The sequence below is a fragment of the Tamandua tetradactyla genome, chromosome 13, assembly GCF_023851605.1.
Source record: "Tamandua tetradactyla isolate mTamTet1 chromosome 13, mTamTet1.pri, whole genome shotgun sequence".
Lineage (NCBI taxonomy): Eukaryota > Metazoa > Chordata > Mammalia > Pilosa > Myrmecophagidae > Tamandua > Tamandua tetradactyla.
Window position 1 is genome coordinate 12,073,402 of NC_135339.1, and position 14,333 is coordinate 12,087,734.

The 14,333-nt window shown below is 38.1% G+C and overlaps 1 long non-coding RNA gene across 1 annotated transcript in view; it reads right to left on the minus strand.

The window, feature by feature from the left end:
* Positions 1-558: 558 nt before the first annotated feature.
* LOC143653026 (uncharacterized) overlaps positions 559-14,333 on the minus strand; it is a 76,605-nt gene continuing 62,830 nt past the window's right edge. The window contains exon 3 of the long non-coding RNA XR_013161031.1: positions 559-626. This is a non-coding gene — a long non-coding RNA (uncharacterized LOC143653026). The remainder of the gene's footprint in view (positions 627-14,333) is intronic.

The following is a 14,333-nucleotide window of genomic DNA, read 5'->3' on the forward strand; positions in this document are numbered from 1 at the left end:
GTGTAATGGAACCTACAACCTTTTACCAAGGTGTTTCGTTTGCTAATGCTGCCAGAATGCAATATATCAGAAATAGATTGGCTTTTATAAAGGGATTTATTAAATGACAAGTTACAATAATATCTGGCAACAGAGCTCTTGAGTGATGCTGCTCTCACAAATTTATTCCTCACAGTCCTGGTAAAAGGACTGGGCTGGGTGAGTAGGTTTTACATGATAAATCCACTTAAACATTCCACTCTCTCTAAGCCTTTTGATTACTTCATCTACATTATACCAGAGCAGTTCTGGAATTTCATCCTCAGGGAAAGTAGGCTACCTTTTGATTCATGCTTCAGTCAACTACTTCAACAAACAGAACCCTTTTTAATCCCTTGACATACCCCACTGAATCCACAATATCTGCTTAATGGGCCCATATCTATAAGTTCAGCCTGATCCAAGTTTATGTTCCTTCCATCATTATCCCACTCCCTTAATATCCTTTCCCGCACAATTTCTAAATTTTTCGTCCATATAAATTGGAAAAATCATGCAGTTCTTTTGGAGTGTATCATACCTTCAAATGGGTCACACTTTGTACCTCATCTTTTAGGGCCTGTTGAGACTTCAGTCTAGTTAAAATTCTGAAAGAAAAGAGGGGTGGTGGAGATAGGTCATGAGAAGAATTAGTAGTGTCTTGCAAGCCAACTACTTCAGGGAATTCCATTGAGGCTTCATCTAGTGAAACAGGATTAATCTCTTAAGGTATAAGAGTGAGGGTTGCTTCTTCAATGAGGCAGTTATGAGTTTATCAGGTACAGCAGGGTGGATCTCTTTAGTTAGAGACTGGATGACTCATTTCTTATGGTAGACTGGAGGTTCAATGGCTGATTCCTCAGGGAAGACCATTACAGGTTAATCTGGCAAAGAATGATCAAAATCTAGTGTTTCAATGTCCTTACCATCATCATTATCAACCAATATGCCCCCATTCCAATCTTTGGGATCACATTTCTTTCCAATCGATGCCCTTACTTTAATTTCAGATAACCTACGAGGTTGGGGATTCAACTTATTTTGTAATTCAGCCATGTGCACAATGAGACTCTGGGTCTCGTTTTCAGAAGTCTTAATTTTTTTTCATGTGTGCACACATAAAAAACTTTTGTTCCCTTCATGTGGTGCATAAGCTAAGAGTTTGATGGCTTGAACTCATTCTTTTAATATCCTTTTAACTCATCCAGCATATTTTAGGAACAACCAGACAATATCATTATGTCTTTTAACTTCACAAAACTACTCTGTTAAGGTGTCAAATACACTCTCTCCCAGAATCTTATAAATTATAAACATTTGAGTAGCAGTATCTAATAGTTATATTTTGCCTATCTTTGTTGCCAATTCATGCCATGGACTAGATCAGTGCCATCTTGGTAATTGGAAATACAGCCATTAGTGCCTTTGAATCTAATCAGATTAGAAAACCAATTCCCCCAACCCCAGAACCAACTCAGAAATCTCATCCTTAAGATTCTGTTTCTCAGGACCCATTCTTTGTACCAACCTGTATTAGTCAGGGTTCTCCAGAGAAACAGACTGAAAGGATATATAATAAAGCAAATATTATGAAATTTATTATAGGAATTGGGTCACACCACTGAGTGGATGGAAAAGTCTAAATTCCTTTGGGCAGGCCAGAAGCTGGGAATTCTGATGAAGGTTTAAGATGAATTCTCAGGGAGAAGCTGGCTGGCTGAAGTAGAAACAGAAATTTCTATTTCTATTCCTTCTGACTGCTGACATCATCAATTCTTTTAAGGTCTTCAATGGATCAGATAAGACTCTTCACTGATGAAGACAATCCCTTAGTTGATTGGAAATGTAATCAGACATAGATGCAATCAATTTACTGATTATTTACATCCATGAAATAGCCTCAAAGTAACAATCAGATCAGTGCTTGCAAACCAAGTTGACACATGAACTTAACCATCACAAGTGGATTGATTATACTAATATCAGAAAGAACAGTTTTCACAATGAGGAGGATTACCAGAGATTAAGATGGATATTTCATTATTATGAAAGAGCCAATTGTTTTATTTTTTTAATACTGCCAGAAATGCAATACACCAGAAATGGTTTGGTTTTTATAAAGGGAATTTATTAAGTTTTAAGGTTATAAAAATGCCCACATTAAGCCATCCAGAGAAAGATATCTTGGTTGAAGAAAGGGCTGATGATGTTCAGGGTTTCTCTGTCATCTGGGAAGGCACAAAGAGACATCTGTTAGCTTTCTCCTGACTTTTCATTTTAATAGGCTTCCCTGGGGGCATTTTCTTTCTGCATTTCCAAATGTCTTTTGTCTATATCAACTCTGAAGCTTTTTCCAAAATGGTTCCCTTTTAAAGGACTCCAGTAAGCAGATTAAGACCCACCTTGAATGGGTTGATTAACATCTCCACAGAAACCATCTAATCAAAAGTTCCCATTCACATCTGAGTGGATCGCACCTCTATGGAAACAACTTAATCAAAAAGGTCCCACCCAACAATATTGAATAAGAATTAAAGAGCATGGAGTACACAAAAGTTTCAAACAAGCACACCAATTAATCAGGAAAATATAAATGCATTTAGATCCGATAACAGAGCATCCAAATGCATGAAGCAAAATCTGACAAAGAGGGAGATATAGACAAATGAATAATTGTATTACTATTCTCAGTAACTGATAGGACAGCTAGAGAAAAAATCAAAAGCATACAGAAGACATGAAAAACACCACCAAACACCATAATTCAAGTGATCATATAGGATACTGCTCATAAGAACTTAGAAAACCAAGACTTGCTGGAAAACCACCAGAAGCTAGGAGGGGCAGGGAAGTATTCTCTCCCACAGGTTTTGGAGGGAGCATGGGGCTTCCACCACCTTGATTTCAGATTTCTGGCCTCCGAAACTGTGATATGACAAACATCTATTGTTTCAAGTCACTAATTTGCAGTACATTTTTATGGCATCCATGAAAAACTAAGACAGCAAGTAAAACAAAGATTGAGAGTTGACCTTAGATTGGTAAGAAAGAAAAGAGATGTTTTATTGGAATAATGGGGAAAAGGAGTGATTGATGTAAGTTTAAGAAGAATTGGGGGAGAAAGCCATCAGAAACAAATACAGTTAACTCTTTAGAGGGGTTTGCTTTAAAGATAAACATAAAAATGGGGGTGGTATCTGGAGAATGTGGATTGTGGAGGGATTTTGTTTTAAAAAGAATGTGCAGTATTATTGTATATGTTAGCTGACTGGAATGACCCAGTAGTTTTGGTGACAAGCACTTGAAGATTTTCTGTCCTAACTGCTTCTGTTTTCACCATGAAACAAGTTGCAATGCCATGAGTTGAGGGTAAAAAGAAAAAAATGTATGGGGGGTTTGAGGAGATAGAAAAATGTGTGGATCCTTTTTAAAAATATACTGAAGATTTTCAGATATCTAGTGAATATTTTTCATCAATTTACTCAGCCTTAGTGAAGAAGCTTTTGTCCAGTATTGGGATTTGAGGTTGCCTCTATGCGAGATTATATGTGACCCTGTTCATTTAACAATTTGGGCTAAAGAAGGTAAAAGAGGACATTTAGATAATCTGTAGTTTGTTGATTATTGTTTACCTTTTGTTAGGGGATTTAATTAGCTCTTAGGTGAAGAGAATGTTGGCCAGGGAAGTTTCCTACTTTCCTCAGGCATGTGTTTCGGTTTGCTAATGCTGCTAGAATGCAATATAGTAGAAATGGATTGGCTTTCATAAAGGGGACTTATTAAGTTACAAGCTTACAGTTCTAAGGCCATGAAAATGTCCAAATCAAGGCAACAACAAAAGAAACCTTTTCAGAGGAAAGGCAGCCAGTATATGTTAGTTGGAAAAGCACCTGGCTGGCATCTGCTGTCCTTGTTTCTGGTTCATTGCTTTCAGCTTCTGATTCCATTTGCTTTCCCTCTCTAAGCATCTAAGGGTCTTTTATTAGCTTCTCCGGGGCAAACTCTGGATTTCATTTCTTAGCTTCAAATCTTCAAATGACTGTATCTGGTTTCATCTCTTTGTTCCCTGTGTGGGTCTGAGCTCTTTCTATGTTTTCTGCCTTTTTTTTTTTTTGTATGCTGTGTGATGGGGGTCACATTTTTTTCCATGCGAATATCCTATTAATGCATCACCATTTGTTGAATTTTTGTTGTTTGTTTTTGGAAGTGCATGGGCTGGAAATTGAACCCACGCCTTCCACATGGCAGGTGAGAATCCTACCACTGAACTACCCTTGCACCCCTATGTTTTCTGCCTTTTATTCTCTTCATTCAGGGCTCCAGTAAAAAGCACTAAGAACTACTTTAAAGGGGTGGGGTCACATCTCCATCTAATCAAGAGATCCCACCACAATTGTGTGGTCACACCTCCGTCGAAACAACGTTGTCAAAAGGTCCTACCCAAGCAGTAGGTCTGCCCCACAAGATTGGAATAGGATTAAAAGCACATGGCTTTTCTGGAGCATGTAACAGTTTCAAACCAGCACAGCATGTCTAAAGATGACAGAAGGATTTGACCAAGAAGATCAGGATCTACATGCTTGAGTGCTCATTGTAGATTTACAAAGCAATCTGAGCAATTTTCTATTTTTACTAACCATTGTATTCTCTCCATAATCTGGAAAATAAAACCTTGACCCTTTAAATTTACTTTCTTTTGGCTTGCCCACCCATCAGCTCAAGCTGAATTGGGCACTTGCATCTATTATTCTCCAGCTGAAGTAGCCATTTGCATTTCCTGATACACATCCCTGGTAGGTATCTTGTCTGTTTGGTTGCCTTCCCCTAACATCACGTCCTGAGCAAAGCCTTTCCTTTCCTTCCACCCAGGACATCTTCTCAGGACATCCTTTCTGATCCTCATCTCCCACCAGAACCTTCCTTATCACCCATTTTGCATATTATCAAAATAATAGGTTGCATCAACAACTTCTCACAAAGTGTCCTCTGCAATAATGAATCCTTGGGTGATGTGACATTAATCATCAATAAAAATGGGTTTCATACACAAAATATTTCAAAAACAGGGGATGCCTTATACCCCTCTGGACATTTTTGATTACATATTTAAAGCTCCAAGAAATCCTGATAGCGTTCTCCAAATTTATTTCACATTGCTTTTCTTGAGCATAACAGCCATAGGCCTGGAATGTGATAGAAATTGTTTTGGAAAATGGTGAGCTGGAAGGAACCTCTTATTCCAGTGAATTCTTGTGGTATTTTAACTCTCCCTCTGCTAAGGCACTTCACTCTTTCAACTTTCTGTATTTATACATATGCTTGAGTCCATTGCAAAGCTGATCATTCCTCAAAGGTAAGGAATGTCTTCAAGGAACTGACAATAGAGTCATCTTTATCTCTGGTGCCCAGCATCATACTTTGCACAGAATGAGGGCTCCCCAAATATTAGTTAAGATGAAGGGATGCACCACTAAGAGGCTTTGGGGAGGGAGTTCCTAGCCGCATTCTCTTTAAAGTGATTATCTTTCATTTGCATTTTCATGAGTGTTATTTCATATGGTCCTAAACACCACGCTGAGCAAAACAATATGAAGCAAAATGATATTACTGTCTCCACTTTATAGCAAAGGCTTTTGAGGCCTAAAAGGTTAATTAACTTACTAATTATATAGCAAGTCATTTGCAGAATTCTAAAATCCAGATCTTTTAACTTCTTTTTTATACCCTCTTACAGTGTCTTAATTCAGCACTTCTTCATTCTTCCCTTGATCATGCACATTTCTTCTTTCCCTGGGAGAAAATGTAGAACAAAAAACTGCATCCCTACTACCAAATGCTCACTCATTTTACTGACTGAAACTGATTTTGAAAGAACTCTGATCTCCAGAAAAATTCAATAGGAGAAGTAGGAAATTTAGAAAAAAAGAAAATTCCACATTTGAATCTAGACATTTTATCACAGTGATGGAGAAATATTTCACTGCGATAGAATTTCTTAATCTAACATCTTCCCTTGAGTGTTCTATTGCTGAGGCAACTGGAAAGTCCAGAGCTAAATACAGACAAGTCACCTTTCTTCGGTAAACTTCACAGCTATTTTTATATGCAAAGCAGAGGGAAAGTAAGAGATTTTTCAATAGTTACCCAACTTGTTCAGATCTTAGTGATTAACTGGCTTTTTTGGCAATAACATAATTGAGATCTTCATCTCTGGATGTAAATGTTCAAAAGGGCTTGGTGTTAAACAGTATTTGTTTAGTATGAATAGGCCCAGATTCTGTCATCTTTCTAGAATCACCAAATAATATTGCTTTTTCAAAAAAGGTATGTTAGCTCACAAAATATTTGATTGTCCACTTTCAATTTGGACCAAAGCAAGAAAGCACGCACATCCCCAACAAAAAATTTCAGTCTGTATTTGAAGGTTTTCCTTTCCAGACACAAGTGGGGAGACACTGCCCCAGCCACCCGCAACCCTTTTGCCACTCTATTCCCAGCTTTTACACCAGCTATAAAAGGTACATTTTCCAACTAAAAAAACCATGTTCCAATCAAAAGGTTTTATCCACTTCATGAATAATGAAGCCTCTGGTCTGTTTTGCAAAGTGGTAAGTAGTCTTGAATTTGTGCTTAGAGTGGAAGGAAGTTTAGCCAGTGTTGATGCCATTTAGGAGAGGGGTGAATTTCACTCTGGCTTTATCTCACATGTGCACTCATCATTTCTCAGACATTAGTTTTCTGTTTGAGGATGTCTTATTCCTCAATTACTCTGAAGTGGCCAGTTTCCAGCTAAGATCCAGCCACCTCACCATCAACTTCTTATAGCACTGATTACACAGACTCAAAGCAGTGGCTGTTTAGGGCCAGGCTTTCTGGGAATGGCTCGTCTGAGGTTATGTTCTCAAAGCTTGAATACAGCTGAACAAATAGTCTTGTTTTATTTGGGAGCTCTTGACCATGAAGCCCTTTTATTCATTCATTACTTATTTCTCATTCACCTCATGTGTGTCCACTCCATTTTTTTGAGCTTTTTTTCTGAAGTTTTTTCCTTCAAAGAGCTACCATTTTGAGTTGCCTTAAATTGACCTTGTGAAGATCTGTTTACAATTATGCATACCTCCTTCTTCCTTTCCAGCTTTTCATAACTAAATTCTTCATGTCCACCAAGTCTCAGCTAAAATGTTTATTCCCCATGAAGATTCCATGCATATTCCAAGGATTTTAATTCGTCCTTGGCTCCATTTACTCAGATTGTAGCACTCTGCTGTCATGGAACTCAATCTAGTTTTCCTTTTCCCATGGACCTCCTCACTGCATATGGAGAACCCTGCCACTGTCATAGAACTAGAATTCTTTATGAAATGCATCAACATGTTTTAAACACAGTTGAGTTGCAAGAAAGAAAGGATAATTGATACATGTTAGAAATGAAAAGGTTTCTGGAGACAGATTGGTAAGGGTGATAGCTAGTCCTTCAGTGGTTTTATTGGCTTGTAGAGATCGTCAATTTTAGCAAACTAGGAGTGTGGATTTTAGCACTTACATGTGGAGTGAAAATGAACCTGGATATTGCTTAAGGCAGAGAGCTGGAACTGAGACCACTGTATAAAATAGTGAAGGCAGGAGGACTGGGAGGGAGAACCATGAAATAATGGCCTTGAAAAAATATGACCTGACATAGATACAGGCAAATGACAAGAAAGCTTGTCGGTCTCTGCCTGGGCTCAGAGTGGAAAATATTACCCATGATAATCTGTGACCATGAACCTGTACCCCCCAGAGTTGTGTTTCTAATTTTTAGTGTTGGTTTGTTTAGGGGCTCAAGCTAAAAGGAACAGGACTTTTAAAACTTGATGTGAGAGGAATTGAATTTATGCTGATAAATTTGAAAGTTGTGATGAAAGAGAACAAATTATAGAATACTATAATGCAGAAGCATGACATAAAGAAATAGGCAATTCCTGGGAGTACAGGGGCAGTTCAGTGGTAGAATTCTTGCTTGGCATGTGGGAGACTGAGGTTCAATTCCTAGGCCATGCATTCCACGCCTCCCCCCAAAAAAATCAACAAATGGTGCTGCAAAAACAAGAAATGTGACCCCCACGTCACAGCATTCACATAGAGATAGAAAATTCCTGTAAAAAGAACTGAATCAGTAAATACAAATTTACCTGATTGCCTTTAACTCAAACTAGATACAGGCTATTTAGGGACATCTTCTAAACCTCTGAGGAATAGATAATCTTTACTTTATACAAATAATTTTTTTAGAAATTAAAAAAGAAGGAAAACATCCAATTAATTTTATGAGGTTATTTTTATGCAATTTTATTGTGATATATCCATATGTCATATAATCATCCAAAGTGTACAATCAGTGGTTCCCAATATCAGCATATTGCTATGCATTCATCACCATGATCACTGTTTTTGTGCATGCTGCATGGGGGAGGAGGTCACGCTTCATTCTGTTTCCATGTGAGTATTCTGTTATTGTAGCACCATTTGTTGAATTTTTGTTTGCTTTTTTTTGGGGGTGGGGTGTGGGGGAGGTGCATGGACTGTGAATTAAACCTGGGTCTCTGGCATGGCAGAAGAGAATTCTACCACTGAACTACCCTTATATCTCCACCATGATCAATTTTTGAACATTTTCATTACTCCAAAAAATAAAAACAAGAATAAAAATATAAAAGAACACCCTAATATCCCATCTCCCTTATCCTCCCTATTATTTATTTGTTTTTTGAGCTTTATTTTCTTACTCACCTGTTCATATACTGGACAAAGGGAATTCCAGTTATAAAGTTTTCACAATCGCGCAATTATACCATAAAAGCTATATAATTATAGAATCAACTTCAAGAATCAAGTCTACTAGATTACAATTCAATAGTTTCAGGCATTTCCTTCTAGCTTTTCTAGTACACTAATACCTTGATTCCAATATCAGGCCAAAGGAAACATGATAAAGAAAATTATAGGTTAATCAATTTTACTTATGATCAGAGAAAAATCCTAAAGAAAATATTGGCAAACTATGTGTGTGTATGTGTGTAATAGAAACAGAGAGAGACAGAGGGAGGGTATTTCTAAATGTATTTTTACTACGTAGTTTTCTCCCAGGAATCTAGGAGTAGTTTTAATTGAAAAATCCATAACTGAAAGTTTTTAACACAAAAAATGGAAAAAATATTCCCTAACTAAAAATGGTTTTTGCTAAATACCTACAGCATCTATAACGCCTAATGGTGAAATACTAGACACATTACCTTAAAAGTTAGCAGTAAAAAAAGAATGCCCTTTATCATTATTTCTAATCATTATTGTACTGGAAGTTTGAGGCAGCATAATATTAGATTGAAGCATATAAAATTGATGATATTCAGTTATTTTTCACCAACCATCTAGTATGAAAGCAGGAGAAGAAATTAATTTAAAAAATGAAGAACTGAAAGTAACATTATGCATGGAAGATATGTTTGTCTGCATAGAAAATCTAGGAGAATCCACAGAGAAATTATTTGAACAAGAAAGTTTGCAAGTTACTGGACATAGGATAATATTCAACATCAATCATATATTCATACATAGCAATAAATAATTAGAAGAAAATTTTTAAAAATCACCATTATTATAGAGAAAAAGTCATGAAGTTCCTATAAATAAATCTAATAAAAGTTGTACAAAAATGTTAGAGAAGTAACAAAACATGACTGACAGAGTTAGAAGATCTAAGTTAACGATGAGATATAAAATGTACACATATTGGAAGAGTCAATATTATAAGAATGGTTATTTTTTCAAAATTATTTTATAAGCAACGAGATTCCAATAAAAATTGCAACAAGGTATGTATGAAACTCAGTGTGTTTATCCTAAAATTCTGAGGGAAAAGTAGGAGGATAGGATAAGTTTAAAAGAGAAGAACAAATATCAAGAGCAAATCTCAAGAAGATACAAGAATCAAGAAATTGTGAGATTGGCATGGGGTTTGTCAAATAGAGCAACACTATAGAAAAGAGAGCTTAGAAAGAGAGCTACACATTAAGCTCAGCCAGACACATGGTGAATGTCATTCAACATTGATGGTAAAAGAATGGACTATTCAATAAATCTTGCTAAGATAACAGACTAACAATATAGAAAAAAAAAGTAAAATCATGTACTAGTTTTACATCTCTTCCAAAAATAAACTCAAGAAGAAACAACTTTAAATGTGGAAAGAAAAAAAATTGAAACTTTTAGAAGAAAATAAGAAAAAGATAAACAACTCCAGCAGAAGAAAAAAATAATCAAAGTATCTGAACAGAAGAACAGACAATTCACAGAGGAAGAAATCCAAGAAATGAGAGGGATGGGGAGGGAGAAGGAGAGGGAGAGAGAGAAGGGAAGGAAAAATCTAAAGAAGGAATAAAGGAAGGAAGGATGGAAGGGAAGAAGGAAGGAAAGGGGGAAGACAGGAAAGAAAGTAAGAGAGAAAAGAGCTCTTATCTTCTCTAGTAAGCAAGGGAATATAATTTAAAACAATGAGGTTTTATTTCCTATTTAAAGAATTGTTAAACATTAGTAACTGATAAATTTGGTGTAGATTTAGAAAAGATGAACCTTCATACACTGCTGGTGGCAGTGCAAACTGGTACAAGCAATTTAGAGAACAATCTGACAATTCCTAATAAAGTTGAAAATGGCATATCCTTTTAAAAATATTTTTATTGGTAAATCTTAACATATAAACAAACAGACATTCTTTACATATGAAAATTCCATACATGGTGTACAATTAATGTCTTACAATATCACCACATAGTTGTGTAGTCATCACCATGATCATTTTTTCGAACATCTGTATCACTCCAGAAAATGAAAGAAAAAAGAAAGAACTCACATATACCATACCCTTTTCCCCTCCCTCTCGCTGTATTTCAATCTACCCAATTTACTTCAACCTTTGTCCCTCTTGTTATTTATTTCTAAAATCAATTTTTTACTCATCTGTCTATGCTCTAGATAAAAGGAGCATCAGGCACAAGGTTTTTGCAGTTACACAGTCACATTGTACAAGCTATATCATTATACAGTCATCTTCAACAAACAAGGAAAATAGCATATCCTTTAACCCAACAATTTCACTTCTTCCCTAGAGAACCTCTGGTATGTCTAGGTACAAGCATTTTCATTCAGCACTGTTTGTAAAGCCAAATGGTGGAAACAAATGGAGCACTCCTCAGGAATGGAATGAACGAATATAGTGTGGTTCAAATGTCCAGTGAAATACAGGTAGGTAGAATGAACCACCCAGTTCTACATGCATCAACACAGAAAATCTGATTAAAGATTTTAAATCACCTTCTTTGAACAATAGTGAGTTCCAAGGACTCCATATAGCAACATGTAAATTATACTAATCTAGTTAGGACAAAGATAAATATAATATCGTCTATGTTCTAAACCAGTTTAACTTCTGTGTGAGACCAAAGACGTTCTCTTGAAGGTGTTGCCTAGTGCAGGAAGAATCCATTGGCCTGAGAGAATAGGCTGTTGGGTGTGCATTCACTTTCTTGGAAAAGGACAGAAGCGCTTCATTCCTGACTCTGTCTTAGGTACGGTCTGGAAACTATGGCAGCAACAATGTCATGGTTGGGGTGGGAGGGAGTGAAAGGAGGGGTGAAAGAGTAATGGGGAAGTGAAAGGCTGAAATAGGAGTGTGAAAGTGGGGGAGGGAGAAAGATGAAGGGAGGAGGAGGGAAGATCGATGAATAAATGGGGAAGGAAACTATAATAACAAGAAAGGAAGAAAATGGTGAAGAAAGACAAAAGAGAAAGAAGACAAGAACAATAAATGAAAGTGACTAGGATCCTAACAGTTCTAGGCTTTACTGGTGACAGAGACTTCCTCACTTGCTGGCCAGAGCTTCCTCCTTTGACTGAACTTATGGGGGTCCCTCATGTAACTGTGTTTGTAACCCCTTGATAAAAGAACTCATGGCTGAAAGGATTGGATGCTATTTCCAACAGGATTTAACTTCCCTTAAGGCAAAATTTAAGCAAGCTTCAGCTTCTGGAAGAGCAGAACTTGAGCTTCTTGTTGCAGGCTCAACCTCTCCCCACCCACTGGGGCCTCCAGGCCAGCCCTGAGCCAGCTGGTTCATAGCAAGCTCTACAGTTAGTTGGGTTGCCCAGGAAATGACAGTGTCTCTGTTTGCCCAGATCCTCAGCACCGTGGGCTCTGCTTAGATTGCTGGCTGTCTGGAATGCATGCCAGACTGATTGAGCTCTCACATGCTCTGTGATAGCTGCCAGCCCTGGCTGCTGGCTGGAGTCCTCAGAGAGACGTATGTGTTCTTCAGGAGACAAGATTCCACTGTGGGGACACCCTCCACCTTCCCTATAAGTTCCTTCTTTCACTCCAGATCAGATGGCCAGGCCTATCGACGCCTGCTTCGATCAAGCCCTGACTTGTCCTCTTCCCTCTGGGCTGACATCAAAGTGAGAAATCTACCTCTCTCCTTAGGACTTGCCTTGCAATTGAGTTGAAATAAAAATGAAACAACTACATCCACTCTTTCAACTTTTTCCACTCCCTGTCAGGGGAATCTGGGAAATACAACTGGAAAGAAATGTTGACAGTTGCAGGATGGGTGGGCTCTAATCATCATGGCAAGGAGTTTAAACGTTATTATGTAAAAAGATGGGAAGATTATTGTAACTATTGTGACAACTGTTGAAAAATTTTAACGATGGAAGGGAGGTGACTTGGTTAGTGGTGTGTAGCAGACAACAAGTGTGGAGAATGTGTGGGAGGGAAGAGGGATGGGAGACTGGGGAGGAAAAGTTCCATGTGGCAGCAAATGTGGCTCTAAACACATGAATGAAGAGAAGAGGTTCTGCAGAGATTCTGAACTTTGATCTGCTCCCTCAACTCCATGTTCAGGAGTCGGGGAAGTTTTCACCGTCACCCTCCTGTGCCCAGCAACCTATCTCTTGTTTCTTGAGTTTTTGTATATTCTAGAAATAAAAAGAAAATTGAGGTTTCCCACATGGGCTAAAATGTGTGATGTATTAGTTACTGTGCTGGTTTGAAAGGGTTTATGTACCCTAGAAAAACCATGCTCTAATCCTAATCAATCTTGATAGAGCAATAGTTTCTTCTAATCCCTATTCAGTACTATAGGTTGGAAACTTGATTAGGATATCTTCACGGAGATATGACACAATCAATTGTGGGTATGAGACTCGATTACATGGACAAGTGTCTCCACCCATTCTATGTGGGTCTTGATAAGTTTACTGGAATCGTACAAAAGAGGAGACATTTCAGAGAAAGTTCTTTTTGAGAATAAGGAGAGAGATGCAGAACCACGACAGAAGGAGGAGAGGGCCACAGAGTCCACCAGCCAGCAACCTTTGAGGATGAAGAAGGAAAACACCTCCCAGGGAGTTTCATGAAGCAAGAGGCCTGGAGAGGGAGCTAGCAGATGCTGCCATGTTTGCCATGTGCCCTTCCAGCTGAGGGAGAATTGCTGAATGTCTTCGGGCTCCTTGACTCAAGGTATGTTTTCCCTGGACACCTTGGATTGGACATTTCTATAGACTTACTTTAATTTGGACAATTTCACAGCCTTAGAACTGTAAACCAGCAACTTATTAAATTCCCTCTTTTAAAAGCCATTCTGTATCTGGTATATTGCTTTCTGGCAGCTAGCAAACTAAAACAGTGACCTATTGTGGCATAAAAAATAACCCCAAAGTTAGCAGCTTAAAACAACAAACATTTATTGTTTCATAGTTTCTGAGGGTCAGGGATCTTGGAGTCACTTAGCTGGGGGGTTCTGGCTCAGTCTATTGCAAGGTTACAATCAACTGTTGCTGGGAGAAGAGCTATTTCCAAGATCACTCAGGTGGTTATTGTCAGGTTTCGATTTCTCATGGCTATTAACTGAAGATACCTGTTGCTTCCACATGGCCCTATCCGTGGACTGCTTGAGCGCCCTCATGATATAACACCTGGTTTTCTCCAGAGCCAGTGATGAGACGGAGAACAAGAAAGAAGCTGTAGTCTTTCACCACTTACTCTTCGAATTTACACACCATCATGTCTGATGCTATTGGCCACATTGACCAACACTGGTCAATATAGGAGAAAACTACCCAAGGCAGTGATTATCAGGAGGGGAGACTTTAAAGGGCCATTTTGGAAGCTGGCTACTACACATGGTGAGAGCAATGCCATATGACATAGGTGCCTGTCCCTCCTGCTGGGCTGTCAGCAAGCAAGAGACCGAGTGTTGCTGAGGTGAGCCCAAGGAAGACTT